Source organism: Mesocricetus auratus, unplaced genomic scaffold (assembly GCF_017639785.1).
Source record: "Mesocricetus auratus isolate SY011 unplaced genomic scaffold, BCM_Maur_2.0 Super-Scaffold_4256, whole genome shotgun sequence".
Lineage (NCBI taxonomy): Eukaryota > Metazoa > Chordata > Mammalia > Rodentia > Cricetidae > Mesocricetus > Mesocricetus auratus.
Genome location: NW_024429182.1, coordinates 69,223,109 through 69,234,987, shown reverse-complemented (window position 1 = coordinate 69,234,987; position 11,879 = coordinate 69,223,109).

The window sequence follows — 11,879 nt, the reverse complement described above, 5'->3', positions numbered from 1 at the left end:
TTAAACAGCACTAAAGCCAGCTGAGACACTTCCAAGAGAGATAAAGGCCAGAAACAGAGTAAACTAGGCCGGAGAGAAGGGCGATGGGAGAGATTAACCCGTGCACAGACTGTGCAACCTGCCAGCTGTAGTGGCTAGGGCCAGAAGGGCGAGGCCTGGAGGCAGCTGCCAGGGCCAGGGCTGAGCTGGCTCTTGGAGTGCTAAGTCAACAGCTCCAAAGCATTGTTCTGGATGGAGCCTTGGGCTCTCACCAGTCTGGTAAATGGAAGTATTGTAATTACTTGTTTACAAGTCACTCTCCTCCTCTAGAGAAGGACTCCCAAGGAGCTGAGTTGACTGTCACCTAGCCCTTGGCTCCTGGCAGCTGGCACAGACCACCTGGCATGAACCACCTGGCAAGTGACCCTACGGGACATTTTCTGTGGCCTTACATAAACAGCCTATTCTTTAGAGGGGATGGAGAGCGTTACATAAGATTCCGGCTAATTTCCCATGTGCCGGTTAGCAAAGGGAACAGGGACCTTCATTATCTGAAGGTCCAGCCCTGCGCTTTGAGTTGCACGGTGGATTGAATGTTGTGTCCCCTCCCCCACTAATGTTTCGTGGGCCTCAGAATAGGACCTTGTGTGAGATAGGGTCCTTGGGTTTAATAACGGAAGTAGAAGTGGAGAGAGACAGCACCCTAGGATAGACGGGGCCCTAGATCCAAGGAGATAGGAAAAGACACAAAGAGAGGAGCCACAAGAAACAGACGGAGGGATATTGGCACATGTCACGAAGCTCTCGGGGCTTTAAGAAATTTTCCCTTTAGCATTTAGAGGGACCATGGCTCAGCCAATGCCTTGATTTCAGGTTTCCAAGCTTCTAGGACTGTGTGACAATACATTTCGCACGTCAGAAGCCAAACCAAGTCAGTAACAGTTTGACTTGGAGGATAGGCGTGCAGGTGGTAGGAGCATTGGGGTTTAGTCCTCACAACTGCCTTGGATAGAGGTGGCAGTGCACATGGCGACTAAAAAGAGGGAGGGGCTTGGAGTGTCATTCAAGTTGACACAGCCAAGGACACAAATCAAAGGTTTTCACTTTCCTACTCCAGTCAAGAACATTTCTAAAGGAAGGATATGAAACAGGGAACGCAGCAAGCACTGAGTGACACAGCACACCCACACCACGGCCAGAGCCCCATAGACACCACTGAAGACTGGGAGGCCCCATCCTGCTCCTCGGAACACGCTGCCCTGCATCTCAGCAGAACTCCTGTTTATGCAGAGCTCTGTTCATCACCTTTTCAACTACAAAGACCTAGTGTAACTGGCTTTCTTTTGGGCCACCAACTACCTCCTGAATCATGGACACTTATTATGAGTTACGAATGCTCAGCCTTAGCTCATTTCTCTCTAGCTCTTATAATTTAAATTAACCTGTTTCTTATCATCTACGTTTTGCCTGGGGGCTTTTTAGCTTTCAGCCTGTATGTCCTATTCCATGTCTGGCTAGCAGCTGCCTGGCCCTAGTCATCCCCCCCTCTTTTTTTTTTTTTTTAAGACAGGCTTTCTCTATAGCTTTGGAGGCTGTCCTGGAACTCACTTTGTAGACCAGGCTGGCCTCAAACTCCCAGAGATCCACCTGCCTCTGCCTTCTGAGTGCTGGGATTAAAGGCATCACCTGGCATGTCTCCCTTGTTTCTTCCTCTTTCTCTTTTCCCTTCTCTCTTCAGTCTAGATTCCTCCTACTACTTATTTCTCTGTCCTCCATTTCCACCTATCTCTCTACTGCCTAGCTATTGGCCATTCATCTTTTTATTAGACCAATCAGGTGCCTTAGGCAGGCAAAGTAACACAGCTTTATATTGTTAAATGAATGCAGCATAAACAAATGCAACACACCTTTACATAGTTAAAGTTTTATTCTGAAACATAAAGAAATGTAGTACATTTTTACACACTTGAAGGAACATTCCACAACATAGAGAGACAGAACGCAAAATCAAAGACCACGTGAAGGAGGAGCCTGTGTGCTGGACAAGGTGTGTGAGTTCTCCTTGGAAAACAGTCACCTTCCTCTAGCATCACTTCGATGACTATGTTTTAAGACATAATAAAACAATATTTGTATCTGACATTAGCATGTTAAGATCTCAAAGCAAAAATCATAAGGAGGCAACATGCACATGTACTCACATACACAGGCACACACACATACACATACAAACAAGTACATACTCACACATACACAGGAAAAACACATACACATACAAGTGCACATTCACATATACACAGGCACAAACACATACACCTACAAGTACATACTTACCTATACACAGGCACAAACACATACACCTACGAGTACATACTCACACTTGCATAGGCACATGCACACACACACACAAGTACATACTCACACTTGCATAGGCACATGCACACACACACAAGTACATACTCACACTTGCATAGGCACATGCACACACACACTACTTTTTTTCCTTCTCACTCTTACCCACACTTACTCTGATTGGTGTTTAGAATGGCTGAGTCCAGGAAGCACAGTCTTCCACATCTGGAATCCCCTTTTCTCCTACTCAGCAGAAAATGCTGAAATCTGTAAGAGAAAGTGCTCATTGCCCTGATTTAAAGATTATTTAAAGCTCCTGTAATATAATGGATTAAAAGTTTAAAAACAAAACAACCCCAGTTGTCAAAGAGTATGCTTCCTTGCCTCCCTGCTGACCCACGGGGGAAACTGCAGAGTCTCCTGCTTAGCAGTCAGCAGGTAACTGGCTCTCATGGCACTTCCTAGAATGGGCAGCCACAGAGCGAACCACAGAGGACTGCTTTTGTGTGCTGGGGCTTTTTCAGGGACAGAGATGGAGACAGAGTCTCTCTCTATATCCTTGGCTGTCCTTGAACTCACTCTGTAGACCAGGCTGTCCTGGAACTCATAGAGATCTGCCTGCCTTTGCCTCCTGAGTGCTGGGATTAAAGGTGTGTGCCACCACTGCCTGGCTTTACAAAGGACTTTTGAAATATTTGATGAATTTTAAGCCTGCAGACATCTGGTGTGCCCATGCTTAAAACTCCAAAACTCCAGCAGTGGAAGGCCGGGCTAGTTCCCTTAGAGCCCAGATCAACAGACAGGATGATCCAGGCTCTCCTAGTCAGGCTTTAAAAATGGACCTTAAGGTGTCTGCTGTCAACCATCAGAGAGTGGCAGGTCACAGGACAAAAAAGCAGCAGTAGATAAGGGGGTCACAGCCAGGGCTTGATCTCTGAGCTCAAGACCCCTGCTAACCCTAACGAGTCACACAGAAGGGGACAGACTCCAGGGTTCAGAGGTTGGGGTCTCACAGTCCTCTTCTCGTCCATCCCCTGTGGTTCACATCTCTTCTAACCTGCATGGCACAAGCCAATGACTCTATTCTGCAAAGACCATTTTCTCTTTACAGAGAATCAGCATTTCGAGTGTGAAGCAGCAAAAGTTCACATGTGTATTGTGTGTTTTAGATTTTTCACATGGGTTGAAGAAGGGGTTCAGAGGTTAAGAGTACTTACTGCTCTCGAAGAGGGCCCAGGTTCAGTTCCCAGCCCCCACACCAGCTTACAACTTACAACTTACTGTAACTCCAGTTCCAAAAGATCTGGTGCCTCTGGCCTCTGAGGCCATACCCCACCCCATTCCCCGAACATTCACTTCCTTGGTTTGGCTACATTCCACAGCAAAGCACATAGGACTGTCACTCCTACAGTTCCTGTAACTGAGACTAGGGGGAGAAACTCTGCTTTCTGACTTTCAGGAAGTGTCTCCGTATGTTTCAGAAGACTGTGGGACTCTGACAACAGCCACACGGCAGTGGGTGGCCTCTGGGATCTAGAAGTTAGCAGCCACCTAGAACACAATGAGCTCAGTTCTACAACCTCAGGTGCTAAACTCTATGGTGCCCTGGAAGACAGTGCTGCAGCTTGGGGAACCCCAGCAGCAAAAGGCCTGTTCAGCAATGCTGGCTCCAAACTCAAGGAAACACTGGGAGGTAGCAAATGTGTATTGTCCTCAGCTTAGAGATTTACGGCAAGTTGACAGGCGGCCATAGTAAACCGGCACGGAGTCAAGTTTGGGGTTATGAGAAAGGCTTAGGAGGGGCCACGTTGCCCAAACTCCTGCATTTGACAGACTGTGTCCACAGCTCTGCTGGGCAATGCTGTGTGGGCAGTAAGGGGTGTTCATCAGTCAGGGACGCCTTGGTTTCAGCATCCCTCCAGCAAGCATGGAAAAAGCCAGCACTTGCTGCTCTGATATCATCTCTGCAGCCGTGACTAGGATGCCTTGCTTCACTATGAAGCTTGGGATCTCAGACAAGTAAGGCAGCACCTGAAGAAGTGTATGCTCCCCTAGACAGAATGACCTGCTCCCCTGCTTGCTGTGAGTCTCCTATCAGAGAACACACTGACTAATAAGCAAGTGATGGGGTTGCTTTCTGGGTTGCAAGTCCTGGGGTGTTTTTAGGGCCTCCCCCAGCACACACTGGGCCTGCCTTGGCTTCTGCTTCAGTCAACAAATGTCAAAAATGGGGTCAGTCCGCCAGCTGTCTGTCATGAGGTCTTTTGTCACTTGTGGTGTAATCACTACAGCTCTTCATTTCACAAATGTGTCCTTAAACCCCTGAGCCACAAAGGCAGAATGTGTGAGCTACCCCAGTTTGTGTGTCTCTGGATTGTCACTTGAAATGATGGCCATCATGAGGTTGGCAAGGGGTTTGGCAGACTTCTCTACATCAAGGTCTGGATTCAAGGCATGTGTTCTCTGCTCAGCATGGAGATAAAGCTGGGTGTGGTGGCTCAGGCCTGTAAGGGTAATTCTCAGGGTATTGAAGTCAGCCTGAACTATAGAGTGAGTGCCTCTCTCTTCTCTTCTCTTCTCTCTCTCTCTCTCTCTCTCTCTCTCTCTCTCTCTCTCTCTCTCTCTCTCACACACACACACACACACACACACAAGCTCCTAAAACAATTGACATAGTACAAAAAGGATGACATTTGTTAGGAAGGGGATGCAATATTCAAGAAAAAGAAATGATGTTAAGATAAAATGGATGCAGGAGCAATTACTCCTTATTTCATCCAGTCAGTTCCAGAAAACTCTAATTTTTTAAAGAAACAGGAGGGAAAGGAACAACAACAACTGATTTTACAACTGTAAATTCAGTCTGCTTGCAGACACAGCCCTCATTTTCTTCTGGAAGAGCAGCGTTCCCAGTCTGCAGACTTTCAGCTGAGATGGCTCTCCCTGTGCAGTGGGCGTAGGTAAGTGGCTGGTGCCCCACGAGGCTCTGTGGTCCCCGGTACTCAGTGGTCCCCGGTACTCACAGCTGGTCATAGCCACAGCACTCATGAAAATGAGGAGCTTCAGTGGAGGCTGCAGGCTTGAAGTGCTGGCAGCCTTGTGGCTACTGCTTGGAACTTGCACCCAATATCAGCTTAGAGAAGAGCAGAACAAAGTGATGGAGAGGGACCAAGATTCCATGACATCATCAAAGCCCTGGATCCAGTTATAACTGAAACCTAAATGTCCTACCTTTCATACAAGTATCATTACCTGGGTTTCCTTTTTAATTACTTGCAACCAAACAGCCCCTTAGTAAGACACAACAAATCCCTTCAGAGTTATAAATGATATTTTGTTGCAGTTATTGGCATACCATTTATTAATGACCAAGGGAAGAAGCAGGTGTCAAGACATGATTTCCCTGGATTTCTTCTCTTGTAGAATTAGTCACTCTCCCGTGATTTGTTTTCCACTTATTAATGATTATTTACTTGAGAATACATTGAGTCACAAGTATCATAATATCTAACAGAAAGTAGGATACATCATTAGTCTCATATAACAATTAAGCTAGAGGTTAGTCATCACGGTTTGGTTAACTAACTCAACACTATCCACCAAAGACTTCAGGTTTTTCTACACTTCTATTATACCATCTTCACACACTATGGAGAAGGAAAGCAGTGTGGGCAAAAGGGTTTTTCTTTATAGTATGCGCTACCTGTTTTCAGGAAGGAAAAGCTGGCCCCAAAGTGCCCCACACTCCACATTGTTGGCCACAACGTTGTTATAGGCTTCCCCATAAATCACCTCCCAGAAAAAAAGGGGGGTCTATGACTGGCTTAGACCATCTAAGATTGAGATTTTTACTGGGCAGAGTGGTTGTCTGTGGGGAGATGTCTATCAAAATAGTTTCATCGACCTACCCATTTTTTGGAAGCAGGACATACAAAAAGAGAGAAAAAAAAAAACTCCAGGCAGCTGAGTCCTGATTTTACAATTTTGCGGAAGTCACACACAGCCTTTATCTTTCCTGGTAAAGTAAAATCACAATGAGCCGAAGGGAAAGACACCTATGTGAAAACTATTTCAGATGCCCTGGAGCTAGAGGGGATGAGCCAAAGCCAGGGGGTGGGGCCAGATCTACACATAGCTTTGCCTGCCTTTGGCAATGAATTCTAAAAATACAGACCTTTGACAGCATCTATTTTAAATAGCAAATGCTATGTATAGGACCTCTACTCCTTCTTTGCTGGTTACTAATTTTTCACGGTGAGGAAGGAGTGACAGCAGGTTGGATTTAGCAAAACAGGTCAGGGTGGCACTCTGAATCTCAGAGTTGGTATTTCCTGGCTATGTGGCTGTTCTCTGTGCACCAGTGTCCTCGTCCACAATATGGAGACATTGATAATGCTCAACTTGGGAGTCTAGAGAGACAGCTCAGCAGTTAAAAGTATTCATTGCTCTTTTAGAGGACCCAGGGTTTGGTCCCCAGACCTCATGGTGGTTCACAACCATCTGTAACTCCAGTTCCAGGGGATCCAGTGCCCTTCCTTGACCTATGTGGGCACCAGACACATGCATGGTGCACAAACAAAGGCAAAGGCAAAAATACTCATACACGTAGGACAAATAAGTCTAAAAGATGATTTGTTGCCGGGCGGTGGTGGTGCACGCCTTTAATTCCAGCACTCGGGAGGCAGAGGCAGGTGGATCTCTGTGAGTTAGAGGCCAGGCTGGACGACAGCCTCCAAAACAATGCAGAGAAACCCTGTCTCGTAAAACCAAAAAAAAAATGATTTGTTAAATAATAATGTTCATCTGCAGGTGAAGGTGCTTGCTGCCAAGACTGACAGCCCAAGTTCAATCTCCCTGGAAAACACACAGAAAAAAAAGAACCAACTCCTACAATTGTTTTCTGACAACACAGGCAGCATGGCATATGTATGCCCAAACACACCCAAACACACACACACACACACACACACACACACACACACTCACACACAATTGTCTGCTCTCTTCCCTTCCTGCCATATCCATATCCATGTCCATCTCCATGGATCATTGCTAGCTGCATCTCATTTTCCCAATCCATCTCCTCCACACTACTTTCTAATGGCATAGCTTCAAGCCCCTGGTCCAAAGCATCCCACTACCTTCTGAGTTTGTTCTAACTCCTGATACCTCATCCCATATGAAATGAGTGTCTTGAGGAGAGGGAAGCTAATCAGAGACACTCAGAAGCAGGGCTGCCTCCTGGAGAGGCCATGTGACCTCACTTTTCTGCACTATCTGGACAGTGAAGGGGCTGCCCCTTCAGCACTCCTGAGGCCAAAACAGTGCAACCTTACCCTCAAAGCAAAGGAGCCCTGTAAGGGAGGCGCTTCCTGGCTGAACCACACTAGACTGACAATTGGAGTTATACTTTCAGGGCTAAGATTTTAATTCCGGTCTAGTCTTTTCAAATGCAAGACATATGGAGTGTGTATGGAGTGCCAAATGAGGCAGCATCGCTCCCTTTTCCAGCAATCTTCACCAGCCACAAGATGGATGACCCCTTGGCCCCTGTTGATCCAGTTACCCGAGGTCAGCTCACACATCATTAAAAAGAGTCAGTTCAAGCCATGGGCACTTTTCCCTGAAGGCCCAGTGATATTTTGCCTTTACATGGTGTGTTCAGAATCCTCTGGGTTTACAGGAATTTCTCCACGGCGTTTGATTCCCTGGGATTTGTGTTAAAAGAGACTTTTAAACAGCACCTTTCAAGAGGCAGTGACCTGTAGGTGACTTTCCTATCGCCAGTCCAAGTCATAGCCACCTAAACCAGCCTAACCTGCCATCTTGAAGCAGGCTGTTAACTTCTATCTGACAAAAGGCAAACAGATCATGCCTCCCTGCCCTGGCTTGCCTCACATCAAAGCCAAGGAGCAACTGGTTAGATTATTCATGCCGGTCATGGTGGAGCTGGGAAGTACACATTCTGCAGCTCTCTTCCTGATCCTGGGTCCAGTGACGTCATTTGGGTAGCTGGAAGTCAGCCCTAGCAGAAATAGTTCCGTAAAGGAAGTCAGTAAACCCACAAGCCCTTGCTTCCCCTGCCCCTCCCCCACCCTAGAGCCTTCCTCAGCACTTACCAGCATGCCCTGCTTTCCTGCAATGCTCCTTCTGAGGCTTTGTCAGCACTGATCAATAACAATCCATACACTTCCTGCCCCCCCCATTTCACTTTGTTGTAGTTATTGTAAAACTTCTCTGAATTCTAACAAATTGAAGAAGCCTGGCATCTCTTGGTGAAAGCTTGGGCCTGTCCCATTGTCAAATTGTCTTCTAGAACTCTCATTCATCCGCTTAAACAGTTCCTAAGCCTTTCCCCACTCAAAACTGGCCAGAAAACAAACTGGTCTTTATTGCCGCCTTCTCTAGACTTCCCTGAAATCACATTTTCCAGCCTTCAGCAACCTCCCCTGTCCAAAGGAAGCCTAGAAGAGGGGCGCCGGCTTAGATCGGGTTTCTTTCTGTTTTCATTCGAAGCCTTTCACAGACTTACATTGAGAAGTGCCTTGTTCTTTGAGTCTGAAGAGGCTTCAGGCTTGTGCAAGGGCTCACATCTGGCCAAGAGCTTATACTGCTTGGTGTGTCCCCAGCCTTTGCGGCTCTTCTTGGTAAACGTCAAGGGCGCTAGGACAGGTTCAAGGTTGTTCGTCAACTCAGGTCTATGCCTCGGTCTAGGCCAATGTGATTTACGGGCTTTCTTTCTTGTTGCAGAGAAACAGGAGCACCTCATGGTTAGCAGGTGGGAAGTCAGACCTGAGCTAGGCTCTGAGCTAGCACCCCCATGCTTCCTGTGACCAGAGGCTGTGGGACCCTCTACCTAACACTTACAGCCTGTTGGGGAACCATTTTGACCTGTAACCAGTGCCTATCTGGAAACAGGGCATTCCCTTAGCACTGCTGTAGTGCTCAAGTTTAGTCTTTCACATAGTGGACCTGAGTACAATCCCCAGAACTCACATGGTGGTTGGAGAGATCTAACTCCCACAAAGTTGCCCTCATACTTTCCCAGGTACACTCAAGCTGGAGTGCCCACATGCTCAAGGTCGCATATATGTGCGCGAGTACACACACACACACACACACACACACACACACACACACACACACTTTTCTAATTTAAAAAAGAAGCAGAATTCCCACACCACTGTTACTACTCCCCCAGACTCTAGCTTCTCCCCTATTCTCCCCGCCCCCACCCCCCACTTCTGTAAGCTCTTCCTCACTGGTTTCTTTTCACTAAGGATACATCTGGGAAAGCTACAGCACCTGTATCCTTAGAATAAACAACCAATGACCAAAGATCCTTAGAAGTTCAGGGGCAGAGCTCAGGAAGCTGCCCTCAGTTGCTGGACAGGAAGGTAGGTATAGAAAAGGAGAGAGATTTAGATTTAAAAGCCCGGGACCTCCCCACACCTAAACTGTGCACCAGAAGTGAACACCTCCAGCTCCACCCATGCCTCACCCTCCCACCCCTGTAGGAGATGCTATAATGCTTTGCGTTCAAAAGGAAACCCACAGAATCAGCTTTTCCTACCCGCTTCAGCCATCGGGTGTGGAGCAGACCGTCTTTGGTTCAATGTTCAGTCAATAAGCAGATGTGGTGGCAGTCAGGGAGGAGAGGGTAAAGGCAGCTGGACTTGTGTGTAGAGGGTACAAGTGTACATGCACACACGTGTGCTTCAGCACTCCGGCGGGAGCTTGTGAATGGGCATGATCCAACTGCGGTTGAGCTGATGGGCAGATGAAAAGAGTCAAAGAAGGTCGCTCACTCCCCAGTGAATCATCAGAAGTGGCTCCAATTGCGTCACCAACCCAGAGAGGTTAGGAACCTCTCATACAGTGAAAGCCACAGCAAAATGATCCTGAGCTTCCTGGTAACCAGCTTTTCAGTAAAACCTCGTGTTAGCGTTATTCGTGTGTCTCTGAACAGTATCCAGACCCGCAGAGCTTTTCCATTCAAAGAATTCTCAAATCTGTTTCCTTCGGCAAATATCATTTGAATGGGGACATCAAATTCATATTCTGCGGTACAGGGCCTGGTGGATAATGCTGTGTGTGTGTGTGTGTGTGTGTGTGTGTGTGTGTGTGTGTGTGTGTGTGTCTGTGTGTGTGTGTGATCAAGATGCCTGGCCTTTGTCTATGCCTGAAGCAACCTTTTACGGGCATAAGCACATAAGCCAAGATTCTATTTGGCAGCCCTAGGGAACAGCTTAGCACCATGATGTACCCACCCAGCTCAATTTTGCACAACCAGGAAAAAAAAAAGCTCTGTGGCTCCACACTGTGCTTTGAGATGAAAGCAGGAATTTTCTGGCCCATGGAGCAACTCAAAACCACAGAGGCAAGTATGAGAGAGAAAGCAGATAGAGAAACTTGGTTGCTCATCCTTGGTTGTTAAAAAAAAAAAGGAAAAAAATACATTTCTGATGGCTGGAAGAACTATCCAGCCCTGACAATCCAGCTGTTGCTACACTGTACCTCAAAAGGCCTGGTAGTGCAGTATTCAGTTTGCAACAGCTTCGGTCCAGGGCCTGGATGATCTCTTGTCCTTAGTGGTCAGACCTGGGGTCAGAAACTATGTGGGCCCTACAGGTTACTCCTGGGGAAAGAAGGGGAACATCTAAGAGCAGATGACAGGGACTCAAAATGACCTGGGCGGTGTTGAAGTCTACCAAGCCTTGTGTTTGCTCCCTGGAAATCCCCGTGTTCTGTGAAAATTCCTGACTCTGTGTTATTTCTCAGTTGCTTTCAAAGGATATGTAGTCCCATCTCTTCTGTTATGGATTAATGTGTGCTCCTCCTCAAATCCATCCTTTGACATCATAGCAGCCAGTGTGACTGTGTGCAGATGAGGCCCTGCCATAGTCCATCTGCGCTGATACAGCAAGATACCTCAGGCTGGGTAGCTATCAAAACTGAAGTCTGTTGCTTACAGTTCTGAATTCCATGGAGCCCAGGATCAGATGGCTCCACTGTCTGACAATGGTGGGGTTTCTGCTGTGGGAACAGCCCCTCTTGCTGCAACCTCACTCTGTAGAAAGTGTCAGCGGGTTCCTTCAGACTTGTTTTACAAGGGTACTAAGCCCACTCCTGAGGGTTCTGTCCCCATAACCTAGCATTACTTTTAAAGACCTTACTTAGGTTTCGAGATATGTAATCTGGGGCTTGCAAGATGGCTCAGTGGTAAAGGCCTTTTTAGCCAAGACCTATGACCTGAGTTCGATCTCTGGGACCCAAATGATAGCGAGAGAGAACTGACTCCCACAAGTTGTCTCTGGCTTGTATGTACATGCCATGGTACATGTAGACACACACACACACACACACACACACACAAAAGCACACACACACTAATAAAAAGACATGACATGTGGGAAAGACATTCAGACAATAGCAGGTCTTCGAGAAGTAGTTAAGGTTGGATGAGGGTGAGCCCTGATCCAGAGGGTAAGTATCCCCATATAAGAGCAGCATTCAGAGAACTTTCTCTCTACATGTGTCTGGAGGAA